Source organism: Pinus tabuliformis, chromosome 4_1, assembly GCF_031772625.1.
Source record: "Pinus tabuliformis cultivar Carrire ecotype Pingquan chromosome 4_1, CPIR1, whole genome shotgun sequence".
Taxonomy (NCBI): domain Eukaryota; kingdom Viridiplantae; phylum Streptophyta; class Pinopsida; order Pinales; family Pinaceae; genus Pinus; species Pinus tabuliformis.
In genome coordinates, this window is record NC_142303.1 from 312,907,235 (window position 1) to 312,928,921 (window position 21,687).

Genomic DNA, 21,687 nt, shown 5'->3' on the forward strand with positions numbered 1-21,687 from the left:
ATTGAGAATTGCAGTAGAAACACCCCCTCACCAAAGGCTCAGCATACCATACTTCCTACTTCAATCACTCATAGACTCGAGCATCAAAGTGAAGGAGGAAAATTCCCAACAGTTACCTCACCATGGGTTGATTAGGATCCTCATAGAGGATGCCCTCCAAAACCTCAGAACTCCTATAACATGGTTAGCTTTCAGAGACATGCCAGCTGAGGATGACATCAAATCTCTCACTTATGATGTTAGTCCTACTGTCAGTGAAGAGGAATTAAAATAGTAAGAGGAAGATGCATAAGAAGATAAGGTTGTTATGGATGAAGAAGGAGTTGACATAGAGGAAAATGATGAAGATGAATAAGAAGAGGGAGAAGAGAAGGAGGATGATCAAGAAACAAAGGAGGAAATTAAGGAGGGAATTGATATATATGATGAAGATCTAGAACAAGGAGAAGACGAGAAGGACATAGAGGAAGAAGGCAATGGAAAAGATGGGATATAAAGCAAGGAAGAGTCACCCAAGGTGTCTCTAGAATCCACTGAGAGAGAGGCAACAATTGCCATCACTGCTCTTAGCAACCCAATCAAGGAAAAAGGAAAAAGGTAGAGGCAGACCCCATTATATTTCAGGACAATAAAAAGCACAAGACTAAGACAAGGGAAGCCCCAAGAATCAACCAAAATTCCTATTGTGATTAAAGACTCCCCTACACAAAAAGACAAAATGCCTTCCCATAAGTCCCCTATCACCTATATTAGGAGGCCTACTACTATATCAACTTCCTCCAAGGGAAAGGCAATCCTACAGGATACATAACAAAATCTACAGAAAGCAAAACCAGTCCTACAGGATAGTCTACTAAATCTAAAGGAGGCATAAAAATTGGAAAGGAAGGTAGGGGAGTAGAAATAAACTAAATAAGAGGAGCCGGAGACAAAAGAACCCAATCCCCAACCTAACCTGGACTCCTATTACCGGTTTATTGAAGGAGGCAGGGTCATATCTCAAAACTTCTCCATCCCACTATTCTTTGAGCTTGAGAAGGAGAAGGCCAGAACTCACCGATAGATGCAAATTGCCAAATAAAATGGGGTGGAAGACATTGGGCACATGGAAGAGAAACTCAAGGAGATGGGAAGAGAGACAAGTGTCTTCAGGGGCAGAGAAGTTATAATGATAAATCAACTAGAGACATAAAGTGCATGGCTGAGGGGACAACTGCAGGAATGAGAGAATCAATTGGCATGTATGACTAGTCTCTCTTTGGAAGCAATCCAATGTAGGATACCAGGTAAAACCTATTATCTCTACCTCAAAGAACAATGGCTGCAATTTTAGATTAAGACCCTAGCACAGAGAGTCACCATGCCATTTCAGGACAATAGGCACTTTATTGATATTTGTGATCAAAGTACACTAGAAGATAGGGCCAAAATGGCTGAGTTTTATTTGCACAACATGGCCCTCATAGACATGAATGTATGGGACCCTAATTCCAAGCTAGGAGATCTACAATTAATGGCTTTGGCATCATGGATGAACCATGAGGATTCAAGAGCTGCAGAGATGAAAAGGATATTGGAAAGAGAGAAAACTAAACCTCTTCTGATTAGAGCTAAACAATCAAATCCCATGGCCTTCATCAATACCCATAATTTGATTGCAAATGATCCTCAGCTGGCACCTAGATATCTTGCTACCCAAGAGCAACAAATTTGACATTTTGAGGACATGTTGAGGTTACTAGGAGATGATAGTATACATGATTTCCTGAGGAGATGGAACACACTTCCATACAGCTTAAAGATAAGAGAATATCACTCTCCTCAAACATTGAGAGAGACACTCAATAGGACACCTATGTATAAGAAATCCATGCAAAGGTTGAAGGTCAATTGGATAGGCCTAAAACTCAATCCACCAATACTCTTAGGGATGCTAGAAGGGAGAAAAGAAGAAGAAGAAAAGAGGTTGTGGGAGGAGATAAAAAATAAAGTAGGCTTCTATGAACAAGAATAGGAGACCACAGCAAAGACATGGAATGTCAGAGAGGCCACTAGAGCCATGAAGGATATGGATATTGATTAAGTTGCTCAGAGGATGAGCAACACTTTCAGTAGGGGGGTGATGATGAGGCTCATCATTGGCTAATTATATGGGCCTTAATTCACCTCCTAGCTTAGTCAAATCAACTTTTCTCATAACTTATTACTTTTTTTAATTATATTTTGTTTATGAGGTGAGTTATAGTTGGATGTTATGCTTTGTGGTCTAATATGCATTGAATGCAGGATTAAAGGAGAAAATCAAGGAATTTTGGCAAAGACTAAGGTCAAAACTTGAATGGGACAAGGGAGAGGGATTGTAGAAGGTAAATCCTCCTCATTTACTACTCCTCCATTTGAATATTCCTCCCTTCATCACATCATCTCAGAGTGCAAACTGGCAAATCATGAGGACTAGAAGGCAACCAAGCAAGTGAGAGACAAAGCACCATCTTATCTCGAGTTTGGGGAGACGATCCTCCCTAATTTTAAGGAAGTAATTGGGCACTTTAGATGTATAATTAGAGAGGCCTAGGACCGTAGTAGGATTCTAAATTTTTATTGTAAAACTATAATATATTTTCGAGCTGCAAAACTTGTGACAGTTCTATTGATGTAATTTGTTGGTTTGGTAATAAGAATGAGTTTTGTTTTGAGCCAAAACTGAGTTAACTCAGAGGGTTGAAGCTCTTGGGTTAGGGCCCAACCATAGTAGCTAAGGCTCCTCTTTCTTGTACATGTATGTTTAGTGTAGATTCATAGCTTCATTGTTAATTTGTTTTTAGATTCATTTCCATTACAAGTAGTGTAGATTAGATTGGTTGTTTGATAGTCTGCTTCCATTTGCGCCTTATTCCAAGTAGCTGGTTAGCAAGGATAAAAAGGATCACCATAAGGTTATTAGCAATTGTCTCAGCCTCACTTCCTCCCTCTGGGGCCATGACTTGAGGAAGGGACACTTACGCAGCCCCAAAAACATGGATTTCTAGTTCTTTTATGAGATTTGGAGTTTGCTGTATTTAATTTAGCATTTGGTTAATTTTTCAATGTATATTTCATTGTCATATTTTTCATCTCCATTTCTGTAGTATATCTCACTCATGATTTCATCCCTTTCAACAACTTTCTTCATGCATAGTATAGGTAGTTGATTCATTAATTCTCCTTTACTAGTTTATGAAAATGTATCTTATTGCATAGCTTTTTGGAAGACACACATGTTGTATGCAGAGCAGGTGCTTTAGGAGGAAACCAAGACTTCATAAGGAACAACCATATTCCACTTCATCCACCTTAGCCATCCCTTGTTTTCACCATCACCTTCACTAGTTTTCCATCATCTTTCATAGAAATTCTCCCAAGCACATTGAGCGAATCTAGCCATCTATTATCTTGGATATTGACTCCTGACTAATCCTATACCTTCTCCCACTCCATTCCACCCATCACACACCTTTCCTAAGCCTCCCATCATCTCCAACACCTCACATTTAGCTCTCGATTGTATCCTGTAGGTTTCCTGTAATTCTTATAGGATCATCCTGTAGGTTTCTAGTACATCCTGTAGGTATTATTGAAATGGTCTGTTTTGAGGCTGAATTGACGGAAAACCTCTAAGAAGTCACCAAAGGCCTCCTAGAGACCCTCCACAATGTCCAAACACTTCATAAACCTTCTAGCCATCCTCAAACACCCTTAATCCACCTACCCCATCCATAAGAACAATTAGTTTGCATACTTGATTTTGCATAAAAAGACAAAACAAACAAAAACAAATTAGTTTAGTCTCTTTACTTGCACATTAGTATTTTTTGATGCTTCTTACTTCTGGAACTTAGATAGTAGCATTTGTTTTATGTTGATTTAACATTTCTGCCTAGCATAGCTTCTTAAATGGTTAATTAGGGAATGGTGTTATTTAGCATTACATGTTGACCTTCTCCATTAATGTGGTAGAGTAACTCTCTTAGAGTAGATTTACCTTTCTTCCATCAAAGGATCAAGCCTCTTCTGACTCCATAGAGGTCTGGCTTGGAACCCCAATGGTCTCTTACTAGCTGAATAGTGACAACAGGTGTTGGCTTGAGGGGGCCTGACCTAGGTTCAAATTTAATTAGCCAAACAAACTCCTGCACTAATGGCCCTTTCAGCATTAGGCTGCGGAGCGCAGACTGAAGTCTCACCCGAGGAAGTATGGGGGGATGCTGGAACCAAGTTTCCGCACCCTAGAGATGTCTGAGGGGTCGATTTAGTCCAACTATTCCTACCTTCGTGAAAGTCACTTTGCGCACTGTCCTGACCCGCGAGACCTTCGCGATTTGTTAGGATAGCCTTTTACATAGCCCTAACCAGGGGCTGAGATTCTTTCACGCTACTAGGGTAGCGATCTGCGCTATTTCCCCAAGTTACACCACATATCTTACTTATTTTCTTACAATTGTTAGTTAACTTCATGTAAACAAATACCTTATCTTACATTTACTTAATCAACACAATAAGATATGTTAGAGCCTAGATTTGACTTAGGCTGAAAAGGCAAGGTTCTAGGTCCACATCAAACCATGCTCAGCCTCGTAGCTAGCCCTACAAGGACAGGAGAGGGCTCTCTCCGGGTCAATCTCAGCGAGAGATAATCAATGGGGCTTGAGATGACTGATTTAACAACTGATCTTAGGCTAGGTATGAAGTGCAAGGATTTGTTTTGAGTTTTTGGGGGTTTTGTGTTGGAAAAAGGGAAAGGAAAATTTGGGTTCGGGGATGAGGCCTAGTTTTAGCAGAGTTCTGATTGGGGCAAGGAAGGAAATCTTTTTGATGCTTTGGATTGAATGAATGGATGGATCAGACTGGTGAGAGGCTAAGGAGGGAAAGAAATTCTCAAGAGTCCTCCTCAAGCAGATGAAAACATGTAAAATTAAACAAAATTTCAAGGCAGAGCACAACAGTCCAATGAATTCTACCTCAATCACTCATTTGTTTAACTTTAGAAGAAAAGAGAAGGGAAAATGATACACATAAACATCAGTAAACTTACAATAACTTAGAGAAAAACACCATAAAAACACAGAGCCACATGGATCCCAACAAGTGCTGTAAAACCCTGGTCTTTCCTTTGCCAAAATTACAGAAATGAAATGTAAAATAGAGGCCAAGCAATCCCAAGTATCCAACCATGAAAATGATTGAGAAATTACATGATATAGATAAGCATAACTCCTTCCCATGCATCTAGGGGTCGAGCTCATAATTCTAGGAGCTGTTTGAACCAATTCTAAACAAGGAATTGAAATCTAGCTAATCAAACAACTTACCCCTATATGCTAGGAAACTGATTCATTTATTTAATTTTCACTTTTTAGTGAATGAATCCTCTAGAACAAGTAAAAATGTGCCAATATTACATCATGTTTATCAAATTACATCATTGACGGTCAAGTGTAACATCAAAAAGCAAAACTAGTCAAAACTGGGTGAATTTCTGAGCTGAACAGTGAAAAATAGGCAAAAATCCTCTATGCGCCGCGCTTGATTCTCTATGCATCGCGCCAATTTGGAGCTGCTCTTGAGGCACTTCCCAAAGTCCAAATTGAGCCCAAGTGTGCTTGTTGGAAATTTTTTCCTATATACTTTCCAACCCAAGTAGAATTTTCAAATTTTGATGTCATTTTCCCCTCCAAAACTTCAATCTTCCAAGACTGCTTCCTGTGTGTCAAAATAAGGGCGGTGAGGTCATTTTTTGAGTGTTTTTGGCCTCTTGAGGACTCAAAACCTGCCCAAATTTCTTGTCCATGCACAAGAAACCATAATTTATCATGAAAAATCTAGAAATGCAATTTTTTTTGGATTTGGAGCTCTCTAGCAAAAGCGCGCGCCACGTGGCGCGACGCATAGGGAGGAAAACCTTGTGTTAAAAATTTCTGTGCGTAGTGCCTCTTTGCAGAGCAGTTGTGAGGACCTTCCTGGTATCCAAATTTGGAGTGGGATAGCTCATTAGAAGTATTATTGACTCTAATTTCCAACCCAACTTGAACTGTTCAATTTTGACTTCATTTGCCCTGTCAAAACTCAAATCTCCCAGGACTGGTCAAAATGTGCCAAATGAGGTTGCCTAAAGGCAGAGTGCTGTTGCAGTCAACGTTTGAAGGTCTTCCTGAACTCCAAATTGAGCTCATGATGGCTCATTGGAAATATATTGGTGTATACTTATCATTTGACTCAACAAGAAAGTCATTTTGCAAACCAAGCTAGGAGAAAACTTGATTTTCCCAAGGTCACTTCAGAGGTGCATCAATTCTCTCGAGGCAACTGTATTTTTGACATTTCTCTAAAACCATGACACCTGTGTAAAAAGTGAATTATTTTTTTCTTCCTTGGCATATTGTGGACAAAAACCTCTCTCAGTTTTCCTGAATTCATCTTTTCTTGCTCAGAAACATCATTTGAGTAAAACCTACCCCGATGTGTGGAACAGGGGATTTGTTGAAATGAAGCGAAATGAAGGGGATAGGGGGATTCTAAATTCTTGAGGAAATTTTGAGAAGTAGGGAGGGATGTTAGGACATAGGGGAAAGTTGAATGTCAAATATTGAGTGAGGGGAAGGGGTCCAAAAGGGAAAAACACAGGTCTAGCCTAGAAAATTGCCAAGTTGTAGCAAGAAACTAGGGTTTGTGGAAAAATGAGGAATTTGGGGGATCTCAGTGATGGTAAGTGTTTAATAGGGTACATTAAGATAGGGGAAGGCATATGAACATCAAGATACAATTTTTACCAATGATTTGACCATCCAAGAGAAACTTCCTTCAAAACCCTAGGAGAGGGAAACGAACTTTACCTAGGCACAATTGAAGCATGAACAAGGCATAAAATGACCCAGTGAAACTTGGCATGATGATGACAACCCTCTAAATGATGGTACATTCTACCTAATGGTGACATGAAGCTCTTGGGACAACCATTAGGGTTTGGGAATCTTAAGTATGAGACTAGGGTTTGGTGGATTTGGGATTTCGGGAAAGGGAACTTGGGATTAGGGGTATGTGAATTTAGGGAATAAGGAGAACAAGGAAAATATGAAATAAGGGAGTGATGAGCAAAACAGCCAAATAAAAAACCCTAGTAGCAATCTCCTTTACAAATTTTGAAGAGGTAGGCTTTGCTTTCCTTATCACACTTCACCATTCATCAAACACCATCAACAACCATCAATCTTGGATGAAAAACCATGAGAGCATTTCAACCTACTTGTATCGATGGCAAGGCATACGTTTTGGGTGATTCTGGAGTGAATTTGGCAATTTTTGGGCTTCCTGGCTGTATGCGCCACGCATTCAGCCCAATGCTTTGTCTTTCTTTGATGATTGCAGCAAGCTGTCAAAAGGATCCTGAATTTCGTGAATAACCAAACTTTGTTGCTGATTCCAAATAGAACAAAAGTATCCTTTATCAATCTCCTCATATGACTGCAAACCTTAGTATGGGCTATGCAATGAACAATCTGTTAAACAAGACAATGAAGGCAACTTTTGAATAAGATTATTATCAACATTCTCTTCTGTTGCATGGTTAGCTAATGGAGAAGAACTTTTACAGCAAACATCCTCCAACACACAAGCGATAGGATCATCAAAAACTTGAAAAGATTGCTGCAATGTGTCCATTGAAACTGTATAACATCCTACTGGTTGTTCATCTTTTTCTTTAGAGATATTACGAAAATTCTGCCGTATAAACTGAAATGGTTTGAAACAAAAGGGTACAAAATCCTCTTGCATCATTAAATCATGTATTTCGGCTGCCACACCTTCATCTATAATCTGACCTTCATCCTCAACATTAAAGATGAGAGATTGTTGATTTCCTACAGGCTGCTCTTTCAAATATTTACTGTGCAATTTACCCTTCAAAAACTGAAATGATTCAAAACAAAATGGTATGGAATCATATTGTATCATTTGATCACATGTGCCAGCTTCCATGCCTTCATCTGTAACTTGACAATCAATGGCATTCAGGAGCTGTAAATCTGAATATGAAATGTCTTGAACAAGGTTTTCATTGCCCTCAAGATGGTCCAAATCAAGACTTGTCGACAGTTGATTTCTGAGTTCATGAATGTTGTCTTCGATGATCTGAAACGAAGCAAAACAAAAAGGCAAAGATCCTTCACTTACTTCAAAACTTGCTGCACTTTCCTCATCACTGTCATAGCTGATATGCATCGTTTGATCGTTGTACTCAAGCTGCTGAAAATGAACTTCCTCCTGCCACAAACTAGCTGCTGGTTTGTCTACAATATTAACTTCTACTTGGAGAACATAATCATCATCATACTGATCAAACTGAGGAAAATCATCAGTATACAAGACATCATCAAGCATACATGTCATATTAACAGATCTCTCTTCTCCAAGATGATCTATAAAACAATCATTATCACATCTATGACAACTAGGATAAGAAAGAAGATGTTTTGAAGCAGCAACTTGTTCTTCTTCAATTAGCACGCCATGGACTTGAACATCATAATCATTCCTTGCAATGATCTTTTGCATCATCGCTTCCACTACACTTGCCAAAATGTCAAGCTTTACCTCTAGAGATGTTGTTTCCTTTGGATCTATATTTTTCATCTCTTCTTCTTTCAACCTTGCCCTTTGGATTAGCATGTGAGCCTCTACATTTACTGCACTGTTCTGCATCTCTTCAAGTGTTGCAACATTCCTTTCTCTCAACTGAAACTCCATTTCCGGATCAAAGGCACCCGGGTAGTGCAAGAGAGCAGAGTTACGAGAAGGCCTTATATCAACTGTCATCGAATAATAAACTTGGTTAAATATGGCAGAAAATTGTTGTACTGTCTCCCTTCGCAATATTTTTAGCTAGTTATACTCTTTTATAATCAAGAAAGGGTTTTGTTTGATCACCCACCCGTCGAGGAAAACTTTGACGAACTGCCAGAAATCTGAGATTCTCACATCAGGCAGGGTTTTGAACCAACTCTTGACTTTGCCTTACAAAGAAAGAGAAAAAATCCTTATAATGACATCTTCTTCATCAACTTCAAAAAGGTCTAGAAAAGTCTCAACATTCTGCACATGTTGCGCAACATTGACATTCTTACATTCACCGTCAAATCTCAGCAAATATAGATCATAGTTTTTGGGGAAAGCATGAAGAACAGAAGGTAAAACAAGAGGTTTATACCTATCTAGGACTATAAAAGGTGTAGGAGTATATTCAAGAGCTACAGGATCAGGTTTGTTTTCTTTAGGCTCATCATGCTGAAGAGGGTCATCATGAGATGTGGGAAAAGTAAGGAGGCTAGATCAAAGGGAAACTCAGTATTTACACTTTTTGAATAGGTCGAGTGAAGATTTTGATCACCTTTATCATACAACAAATTCTCAAAAACTTTCAGGACAGCTTCAAGAACAGCAAAGATGTAAGTTACAAGAAAGTAGACTAGATCTTGAATACCATTCCACTTTGGATACCCAAACTCTGTGTAAGATCCTTCCATTTTCTCAGAGAAAGAGTTAGTCCTCCAGTGGAGTCTCTACATTGAGTTGGAGTCACCAGGTGAATGATTTCAGCCTTCTTATGTCTGATCATTGTCCACCATCAACCATCAGATCTAAACATGATACATGTACTGGGGTGATCGTTTAGATTAGATGTTGAGCTTATAAGACTAGACCGGAGATTGACTAAAGCAACTTTTATCTACTTGCGCCAATGCAAAGCAAAAGCGTTTCGAAGGCTACTTGGCAAATCTTTAGGCTCTGTCTGTAGTCTACAAAGCCAAACAATTAAAATAAAATTTCCTCCCCAATATGGTCGCCACTATGTTAGAGCCTACATTTGCCTCAGGCTGAAAAGGCAAGGTTCTAGGTCCACATCAAACCACGCTCAGCGTCGTAGCTATCCCTACGAGGACAAGAGAGGGCTCTCTCTGGGTCAATCCCAGTGAAAGATAATCGATGGGGCTTGAGATGAATAATTTAACAACTGATCTTAGGGTAGGTATGAAGTGCAAGGATTTGTTTTGAACTTTTGGGGGTTTTGTGTTGGAAAAAGGGAAAGGCAAATTTGGGTCCGGGGATGAGGCCTAGTTGTAGCAGAGTTCTGATTGGGGCAAGGAAGGAAATCGTTTTGATGCTTTGGATTGAATGAATGGATGGATCAGACTGGTGAGGGGCTAAAGAGGGCAAGAAAGTCTCAAGAGTCCTCCTCAAGTAGATGAAAACATGTAAAATTAAACAAAATTTCAAGGCAGAGCACAACAGTCCAATGAATTCTACTTCAATCACTCATTTGTTTAATTTCAGAAGAAAAGAGAAGGGAAAATGATACACATTGTTAACACTCAGGTTGTCCCTAAAGCTCCTTAAAGGGATACGGCCGAGGTAACCACAAACCAATCTTTGGACTGTAGGTCCTAGCCTACCATCAGTCAGAGAGGGCTCTCTCTTTAGGGTTTAGCTTTGTTGATGATGATTTTAGGCTAGTTATTGAGTACAAGGGGTTTTGTTTGAGTTTTGGTGGGAAGGATGATGCTTTCAAGTAAAGAGGCAGGGATAGCATGAAAGTTTGAGAACCATTGGGCATGGAGTCAAGGAGTAGGACTGCTGGTGCATTTTCTTGGTCACAAGAGAGAAATATGGAGCAAGCTAGCTGCACATGAAACAATGATTCAAGCTTAAAAGGATGGAATGAGGGCTAAGGAATGAGAGGCAGTTAAGAATCTCTCGTTCAGCTTAATAGAGGGAAGGTGAATGAGCTCTATCTAGGAGCAGTGAAGAATCCCTAGATAACTATCAGACATGGGTGAATTAGGGTAAATATGAGCCAAAGGGAAATCATATTCATTATCAATTCAGTTTAGAAGAAAAACATAAAGAAACAACAGAAATTGAGCATAGAGTGCGGTTAAACAAGTTCTAAGCTAATCTTTCTTTCTGCTATTTAGATGGTGATACATGTATGATATGAGCATAAGTCAATGAAAATAGAGGTAAGAGGCACATATTGAGTCATGTTGCAGCACAAGAATTCCACATTTGATCCTTCAAAACATTAATACACAACACATAGTCCATTCTCCAAGCTTTCAGCAGTGTTTGATTAAGTAAAACATATCAGATATATAGTGCGAGTCTCTCTTGGAGCTATACAACCAACCAACACTCTAAACAGTGAATTAGGGTTGTTTTATAAGTAAAATATCTACAAAATCAAATCTTAGACATATTTGTTGTAATAAGTGTTTTTAACCTAACATATGTCTGAAATAAATGCAAGAAAATATCTCCGAGCTGCGCTGGGGGAAGTTGTATCAATTGTATCAAAAAGAGTTAATGTGTTGTCTTTATGGCTCTGTGCTGATCACTTAGCCATAACTATGCTTTGGGATTTGATCCATACAATTGAGTGGCTATGAGGTGCATTAACTGTGATGGGAGGGCCTCGATATAGCTCCACCATTTTCTTTGACTTTGTTGGAGGCCATTCAATGTTCACCTGCATTGGGAAATAAAGATTTCCATTAAAAACTTTTGACTGATACTCTTTGCCACTTCCTTGATATGCTTTGGCAATGAATGTGCGCATTTCTCACTTCTGATACTCTTTAAACTGTTGCATCGACCTTTCATGGCTGCTGTTCGACCCTCTGCTTGCTTTAAAAACTGCCTTTGCCCCTTTCTAAATCCTGCGCGAAGAAATTCTTGTCATTTTGCGACTTTCGGGCCTGCTGGTGGTTGAGCCATGAAAGGGCTTTCCATTTTGGCCTATTTCCCTTACGATGCGCTATTAGCGCTTAGCGCTAATCGCGCATCAAAAACTGCCTCAGATTTTCATTCCGGGCTCTCTTTGCTGCGATTTGCGCCTTTCGTGCTATTTGATGATGACGTCAGTGGTGGGTCCCAGTACGGTAGTGACGTGGCAGGGTGATGTCAGCATGGTGACATCAGTAGTACGACCAGGTGACGTGGTAGTATGGTGGAGGTGATGACGTGGTCGTACGGTGGCAGTGACGTGGCAGGGACACAGTGGCAGGAGGCCGACGCAAGATGATGACGTCATGGGGGAGACGTGGAAGTGACGTCACATAGGGGAAGCGGTTTGTGGTTTCATGTCACACCGCTTTTGTGCAGAAACGGTTTCGTAGGAGGGGGCTCTGCCACAGCCGAGAGGGTGACGCGTGACGGGAGTATGACGAGAAAACCGCCCATCTCTCAGACAGTAACCCTCGACATGTCGAGACACAAAAAGACCCACCAACCGTAGATCTTGGGCACGCCAGATCTGACAGCCGGTGGCACGATAAAAACGGCGGAAGAATAGATACGGGGCCCGCGGCGCTTTTATTTAATTGTTTTAATCTGGTGGGGGGAAAACTTTAGGAAAGTGGGTTTTGGGTTATATACAAGCGGGGTGAAATATATTTACATGCGTGACCTTAGGACAAGGGCGGGAAATGAGTATTGTAGGGTTAGGACTTAGGGGAAAAGGTTATTAGTGTGACCAGTTGTCAGACTAACTCCAGGTTTAGGACACGGAAGGGTTAGTAGGAGCCCCAGATGGACTACTATTTCCCAGACTTGATAAATATGGCTATAATGCCGAGGGGAGGGGAATATGTAATATTTTTGGGATTTTATATAGTTTTCGTACAATAGGGGATGGGGAAATAGTTAGGGAGCTAGATTATAGAGTTAGGAGTTAATATGAAAATGACAAGAAAGCGCTAAGGTAAGGGATCTTAGGCTATTTTTAGAGGGGAAAATGATTCAAAGAGTGAATCAATAGTACTCCTAAGAAAAGTGGACCTTTATTTAGGCAAATATAGTGGAAGATGATGAATTCAAGAGTTGTCAAGCAGATCTTGACCTCTTTGGGGAGGTTAGTGAATGATTTGGGAAATAAGAAGAAGGGGAAGTTAGAGATGTCCAGCTTGAGCCCCTCCAAAGGAAAATTGCCTCATAATTGTGATCTGAGTAAATATAACATTTGAAAAGATGAAATGGATCACACAGCTTGATTCTGCAACCACAAAACTACTTACCCGGCCTACTTACCCAGCATTTTTTCTCCTTTTTTGGTTCGGGTGCACTTGAACTTGCAAACCCTGATTGTCCTTTTTCTTTTGACTGCCCTCCTATCTAAATAAATCCTTATTTCTACCGGGGCTCAGATTAAGCTGATGAGTGCCCAAGATTATCTACCTATCTACAAATCTGCCAAGATTAAGCTGTTTGGACAGATATTCATTCTCTATATTCTAAAACAGGTAATTGAAACCTAGGGAAGCCAAGATTGAGTTGTTTGGCCTTCCCTTAAATGAAAAAACTTTTCAAAAAAGTGGAATAACTCACCAAAATTGGGATACAACAATGTCATTTAGACTAGCACACTTTCATGGCCTCTTCTTTGGCCTCTTAAGGAAATATGGAACATTGCAGCCTGCAAAGTATGACATATTTGGCATGTACAAATGTCAATCATGAAAGATGAACACCTGTTGCAACAGGAGGCTAACAGTGGCTCCACTTGGGGATGGCTTTTCCTTGTGAAAAGACAAGAACATCAAGTCAGACTGCCTTGATCTTCTATTGATGCTGTGGCCTGAAAAATTTCTTTGTGCTGGCTACTAAAAGTGTGAAACTTTGAAATATGAGCAGCCCTCTCCTCAACTGAAATATTGTGAAATACATAGCACTGCCTACTTTCTTCTGCGTGCTTGATATTATATACAATGTTGCTTGAGCATTGCCTTTGAAATAGATCCAAAACATGGATCAAAACTAATGTATTTCCCTTAGCCTCTGATCTAGAAACAGTTGCTGATGTGAAACTAAAACATGCTCCTCTCTTATTGATACTGTTTGACTGAAGACTACAAGCTGTAAACAGTTTCTTCTTACCATGAATTGTTGTGATATGACTGCGCTACTCTTGTTGTTTTGCTGAGATTAATGTAGAGACAGAGCGTTTTTTTCTTTTTTAAATGGAATACTTGCATTGGCTGTGTCTTCACAAACTTTGCTTCTGCTCCTCTAACAATCAGACTGCTTATACCCAAAAATAAAAATAAAGTGTTGATATATACAAATATCAATGTACAAAGAGATATATACAGAGCTGCATTGTATCCCTTAAAAGGGATCATGGTAATGTTTTAACATTCAGCCATTAACAGGGCCTTCTTCAATAGTTCTGCCCTCTGCAGATTTGAGGAAATATGTGTTATTTCCCTGAACACAAGAAATAACGAATGGCCCTTTCTATAAAAAATAAAATTTTGCATGTTTGCCCTTGTCTTCTCTTCGTGAATCCCACCTTAGAACTTTGTTGCCAACATAGAAATATTCAGCCTTAACATTCTTAGCAAACATCTTTTTGAGCTTTTCTTGCAAAATTTGAGCTTTGTTATAGACCCATTCTCTTATTTGCTGAAGATGAATGGTCTCGTTTATTCTTCTTTGAATATAATTTGGTTCTGATTGGATCTCTTGTAACAGTTTGATGATAGGAGTGCCCAAGGAAGATGGAAATCTGGCCTCCATGCCATACATCAGCTCATAAGGGCTCATCCCAATGGATTTCTTTGTTGAAAGTCTGTTTGCCCATAGGGCATTTGTGAGCTTTCTATGGCAGTTCTTTTTGTTTTCTTCTAAGGTCTTCTTGATAATATTAATCAGGCTCTTGTTAGATGACTCGGCCAAGCCATTACCTTGAGGGTAATAGGCTGTGGAGTGGCCCAAGGTAATGTGAAATTTATGGCAAAAATTGATCATCTTTTTGGATTTGAAAGCAGCGACGTTGTCAGTGATGATCTTCTCAGGGTAGCCAAATCTAGAAAGGATATTGCACTCAAGGAATTGGATAATGATGGAGTCATTGGCTTGTCTACATGGGATGGCCTCAATCCACTTGGTGAAATAGTCGATGGCTGTTAAAATCCACTTGTGCTGGCCTGAGGAAGAGGGGTGGATTTCTCCAATGAAGTCAAGACCCCATTGTTGAAAAGGCTTTTTGGTTGAGATGGGCTTAAGATGCAAAGGTAACAACTTTCTTTTGCCCTCAAAGATTTGGCATTTATGAAAGGAGATAGCAAACTTTTTTACATTTGCAAACAAAGAGGGCCAATAGAAACCAGCCCTTAAAATTTTATCAACAGTGGACTTCCAATATAGATGTCCTCCACAATCCCCTACATGGAATTCTTTCATGACATTGTTAGTTTCATTTATGGTTAAACAATTAAGCAATATGACTTCATGATTTTTCCAAAATAAAGCACCATCTATGACACAAAACTTTGAAGCCTTCAATTTTAAAAATCTTTTCTTGGTTCTAGACAATCATGGGGGAGCAAATAGGTTTAATAGTACAAAGCATATATCAGCATACCATGGGGATTGCAAAAAGGTTTCACTGATCTATGGAGTCGCCAGCTCCTGTTCGTTGTCCAGTTGGTTAATGTCTAAGGCTTGAAAGTTTGTTTCGGACATCAGTTTGGCTAAACCTTGTCCCTTTATGAGCTTGGTTGGTTTTATTTCTATGTCATACTCAAGGATGTTAACAATCCACTTGCCTCTTTTGCCTTCTAACCCCTCTTGGGTTAATATGTCTTTTACAACAGCATTTGGGACATAGGTAATCACATGTGAATATAAAATGTAAACTCAGAAATCTTTGATTGCTTTAACCAGGGCATAGGCCTGCTTCTCCATGATTTGGTACTTTAAAGGGGCATCTCTTAAGGCTCGGCTGAAAAAGGAAATTGGCTTTTCAGCTCCTTGATCATCCTTTTGCAAAAGGACAACAGCTATGGTGTGCTCAGATGCGAATGAGAATATGATAAAGTCTTTGTCAAATTGTGGACTGGTGAGGACAGGGGCTTGGGTTAAGGCAGATTTGATACTCTCAAAGGCTTGTTTGGTTTCAAGAGACCATTTTACCTTGGCATCCTTTTTTAACATGTTGCTTAACAGTCTTATCAATTCAGCTAGATTTGGGATAAATCTCCTTAGGAAATTAATCTTTCCAAGGAAAGCTTGCAACTCTTTTATGTTTCTTGGATATGGGATTTGGAGGATGGCTTGGATCCTTTCCGGATCTATTCTAATACCATCTTTTGAGATGATATGGCCAAGCAGTTTGCCTTCTTCAAGGCCAAAGAGAGACTTCTTGGGGTTCAAGGAAATGCCATATTTCCTACATGTCATGAATATTTGCCTCAAATGTTTTAGGTGTTCTTGATCATATTTGGAGAAAGGGGTTAGGTCGTCGAGGTAGACAACTAGGAAATCATGTATTTCCTTGGCAAATGCAATATCCATTGCCCTTTGAAAGGTAGCACCAGCATTTTTAAGTCTGAAAGGCATCTTCACATACTTAAATGTTCCCCATGGTGTGGTAAAGGCTGTCTTGTCTTGGTCATCCGGGTGAACCAGTATTTGATTGAAACCTGAAAAGCCATCTAGCAAAGATATTCTAGATGACCCCACTACTCTTTGTAGGATGTGGTCCTTTTTTGGCAAGGGGTAGTGGTCTTTTAGGGAGACTTGGTTTAAATTTCTTAGGTCTACACATAGCCTAATCTCACTTGTCTTTTTTCTTGTGGGAACAAGGTTGGATACCCATTCAGAAAATCTGATGGGTGCTATGATGCCTGCTTCAAACATTCTTTTCACTTCCTTTTCAATCAAAGGAAGAAGCATAGGATTGATTCTCCTCAGTTTCTGTTTGAAGGGCTTTTGGTTTGGTTTTAAGGGAATGGTGTGTTGGATCACTGAGGTGTCATAGGACTTCAGGTCCTCATAACTCCAAGCAAATACATCTTGGAATTATTTAAACAAATCAACATATTTGGGCTTTTGATCATGTGGCAAAGATTGAGATAGTTTGATCATTTTGGGTTTCTCTGTTGTCCTAATGCTGTGTTCTTCTATAGTAGTGTTTAAGGGTTGCATTTTTGGTTTTTTGGGCACATCATTTGCATCAAACATATCTTCTAACGGAGTGAGGCCAGCAGGGAGAAAGTTGTCTTTTAGATCAACGATCTCGGCCTCTATTTCTGCTACTTCCTCCAACTGCATATGTTTCAACTCTTCTATGTTTTCATTGTCAAAAAGAGTTGGGTTCAGCATTTGTTTGGCTGTTACAGCGGTTACAGCCTGCTGATTTTCATTTGTCTGCTGTTTTTCACTTGTCATAGCATCCATGTCAATGTTAATATTTGAAAACTCATGCTCAAGAGTGAGGAAGTTGTTAATCTAGGCATCATTTTCAAATACTTGCCAATCTTTAACATTATTTTGGATAGTAGGCCTATGTTTTATCTCAGCAGTAAAATGGTGATTTGGCTCAAAGGGAAGCTTGCATGTACTAGAAAAAGTGGCTAGGCTGTGTGCATGAATGTTATGATCTCTTGAAATCTTGGCAAGCTTAGATTCAGTGAATGTATTGAGTATATTAGTGGCAGCAGTCCTGTAGGCCCTCATTCTATTGTCATTGGTAACAAAGTTGCCTTTCATTTGTTGTATGATTAAATCAGAGTCACCTAGAATGGATACTTTCGCAGCTCCTAGAGCTTTGAGCAGTTTAAGGCCTAAAAGGAGAGCCTCATACTCTGCCATGTTATTGGTACATTTGAAATTCAATCTGTAGGCATGGCCTTCTGCATGATTGTTATGAGTATTGTGAATCCAGACACCTGCCCCTGCTCCTAACTTGTTAACAGAGCCATCAAACTCTAAATACCATGTGATTTCTTGCTTGTGGTTAGTATCAGGAGTTTCAGTCATTTTTGTAGTGGGCAGATTTGAATTTTCTGTTTGGGGAGGTTCTTCTTGTATGCTGGTTGCCTTAATTGTTTTGACAATTTTATCAGTATGGGCAACCGATTCTTCATTGATGTGTGTGTCCAGTTCTAAAGCCAACGGCTTGTCATCTGTGGGAGGACTTGTTTTATCATTAAATAAAATAAAAGAATCCATATCAAAATGGATTGAGTGAATAGGAAAATTTTGGGCCTTGTCCTCACTAGTTACCACATACTTCATCAGTGTTTCTCTATACAGTCTCGTTGGTTGCCCAAAGACAGATATAGTGGCATAAGAGAGGTCTAGTTGGAGAGATCCTTGGAGTTTTGCTCCCCAAGATCTTGATAATAGCATGCCATACTTTGGTGGAATGTCAGAAACCACCACATCCATGAGGATTGTCTTGTTGGGATATTGGACTAAGGAGACGCACAAGTCCTTGATGAGGTCTAAACACTTGACTTGACTTGAGTCAAAGGAAAATAAGTCTTTATAGGGTCTGGTAACATCAAGGTTTAGCTTTTCCATTACAACTTTGGGCATAAGGTTGTGTGAGGCACCTGAGTCAAATATAGCATTGTGCAAGACTTTGTCATGTATGTGAAAACTGACATAGAAGGGTAAGACAGATCCATATGTTGATTTTCCATTAACTTCTGGACCGAACAACAGTTCAGGTTGGTCGTCAAGAACATTCACATCATCCTTGACTTCTGGCATTTGAAGTGATCTTTGAATTTGTTGCTTATACACATCATGTTTGGCAAGTTCAGATAAAGGGATGGATATCTTCAGTTTACCTATTTCTGCCTCTAAGTCAAATGATTTTTCAGATTGGGTTTTAGTATTTTGAGAGGCAGGCTTCCCTTTATCCATTGTTGTATCAGCAATTTGGTCTCGTTTATCAGCGTTAAGGGAAGTAATTGCTTGCGGTTTTTCAGTTTTAGGAGGGCTTTTTGGAGCGCTGTTCAAATTCTCTTTCGAGGAAGAAGGTGGCAGAGGCTGATCATTAGAGGACTGCATATCTGTGACATCCTCTATGGTGACATCCTTTGGATTAGGGACTATTTCATCAGCAGTTTCTAGGAGGGCAACCTTTTCTTTGATCTTCTTCGACTGCTTGGTATCATTTGGTTTAACCTTTTCGGGCACATCTATGGTTCTTGTCCTCAGCTTATATTGTTTGTGGACCTCATACATAGCAGTATCATAGCCTTGTTTAAAGTCAAAAGACTCACCAGACTTAGTTTGAAATCGATTAAGGTCATGCTCATCTTGGTCTTGTTGAGTTAGGAAAATTTGTTGCTCAGCCTTCAAATCCACCAACTTCATGTGAGCGTCCTCTGTGGGCTCACTAGATGTAGATGCTTCCGCATAATTTTCATGAAAAGGAGGCCTTACATCATGGTCTGGGCTAGATCTACCAGCATTTGTGTTCTGAGTTTTCCTGAAATTTGGGTTCCTTATGGTATTAGGTTGTTGTCCTTCCCATGATGATTTCCTCTCAACACTCTCTACTCTGTCTCCCAGCCTGTGCATGCCACTGATAATAGCATCCAGCTTTTGATCTAAGGCTGAGGGTTCCTCTTTAAAGGTGGTTCTTCTCTTAGTCCTAGCTCTGTTTCTTTTGGCAATTAGATTTGCCTCTACGCTAACAGCAACATTTTGCATGTCTGCAAGGGTTTGAGGGGATCTTTCCCTTAACTGATAAGCCATGTCAGTGTCAAAAACATTAGGGAATTTATACAAATTGAGATCAGGTGGAGGTCTTAAGTTTTGTGGTATTGCATTATAAACGTTATTAAATCTTGCACAATATTCCAAGACAGATTCTTGAGGGCCTCTTTTGATGGTGTCATATTCAGATAATATGTGCAAGGGGTCTTTCTTTTTCTCCCATCTATTGATAAATGACTGGTATAAGGCTTCTGGGTCTGCTATGGAATTGGCTGTGAGTGCTCTAAACCAAGTTCTGACATCACCTATCAAACATTGGATGAAAATCTTCATTCTCACGCTATCATCATCTATCTCGTAGTTCTCAAAATAGTCTTGCATCTTCTTGGTATGCTGGAGGGCTGTGCAAGAACCAGTTCCATCAAAGTATGTGATTTTAGTTTGATAATCCTGAGGCATAGCCCCTGGATTAGCAAGTAATTGCAGGGGTGCATATCTATTAGCCATGTTTATAGGGATAAGTGGAACAACAGGGATAGCTGGAACAGCTGTAACAACAACGGTAATGGGAGTATGTGCAGAAAATGGAGTTGTGGAAGGAGTGCTTTGAGAGGTGGACGATGAACAAGGGGAAGTGGGGGTTGAACGAAATAAAACTTTGACAGGGGTTGGAACACAGCTTGGCTGAACTGTATCAGGGCTAAAATGAACAAAATCTTCTCTTTGCTCTAGCTTCCTGAGGTTCCTTGGGATTAAATTGGGATTTTCAAAAATAGCTGGGGGGTTTGGGTCTAGATTTGACCTTGTATAATGTGAATTCCTTTTGGGAGCCAGATTCTGAACTTGTTTTGGTATTTTTTGTGAATGTTTTTAGAATTAGCAAGGAATTGATCAAATTTTGGAATAACTATCATGAAGATTGACTGGAGCAGAATTTGTTTACTCCTGTAAATGCAAAGCAAGAACAGTTTCAAAGGCTTCCTGGCTGACATTCAGGCTTCATCTGTAGTTTTAAGGAATATGTAGCAATTGGAAAATTCATTGCTGTCCCCAGTGGAGCTTTCCAACTTGATTCGTGAAATTAACTGGGGATATCCCCAGTGGAGTCGCCATTATGTTAACACTCAGGTTGTCCCTAAATCTCCTTAATGGATATGGCCGAGGTAACTACAAACCAATCTTTGGACTGCAGGTCCTAGCCTACCAGCAGTCAGAGAGGGCTCTCTCTTTAGGGTTTAACTTTGTTGATGATGATTTTAGGCTAGTTATTGAGTACGAGGGGTTTTGTTTGAGTTTTGGTGGGAAGGATGATGCTTTCAAGTAAAGAGGCAGGGATAGCATGAAAGTTTGAGAACCATTGGGCGTGGAGTCAAGGAGTAGGACTGCTAGTGCATTTTCTTGGTCTCAAGATAGAAATATGGAGCAAGGTAGCTACACATGGAACAATGATTCAAGCTTAAAAGGATGGAATGAGGGCTAAGGAATGAGAGGCAGTTAAGAATCTCTCGTTCATCTTAACAGAGGGAAGGTGAATGAGCTCTATCTAGGAGCAATGAAGAATCCTTAGATAACTGTCAGACATGGGTGAATTAGGGTAAATATGAGCCAAAGGGAAATCATATTCATTACCAATTCAGTTCAGAAGAAAACATAAAGAAACAACAGAAATTGAGCATAGAGTGTGGTTAAACAAGTTCTAAGCTAATCTTTCTTTCTGCTATTTAGATGGTGATACATGTATGATATGAGCATAAGTCAATGAAAATAGAGGTAAGAGGCACTTATTGAGTCATGTTGCGGCACAAGAATTCCACATTTAATCCTTCAAAACATTAATACATAGCACACAGTCCATTCTCCAAGCTTTCAACAGTCTTTGATTAAGTAAAACATATCAGATATACAGTGCGAGTCTCTCTTGGAGCTATACAACCAACCAACCCTCTAAACAGTGAATTAGGGTTGTTTTATAAGTAAAATATCTACAAAATCAGATCTCAGATAGATCTATTGTAATAAGTGTTTTTAACCTAACATATGTCTGAAATAAATGCAAGAAAATATCTCCGAGCTGCGCTGGGGGCAGCTGTATCAAAAAGAGTTAATGTGTTGTCTTTATGGCTCTGTGCTGATCACTTAGCC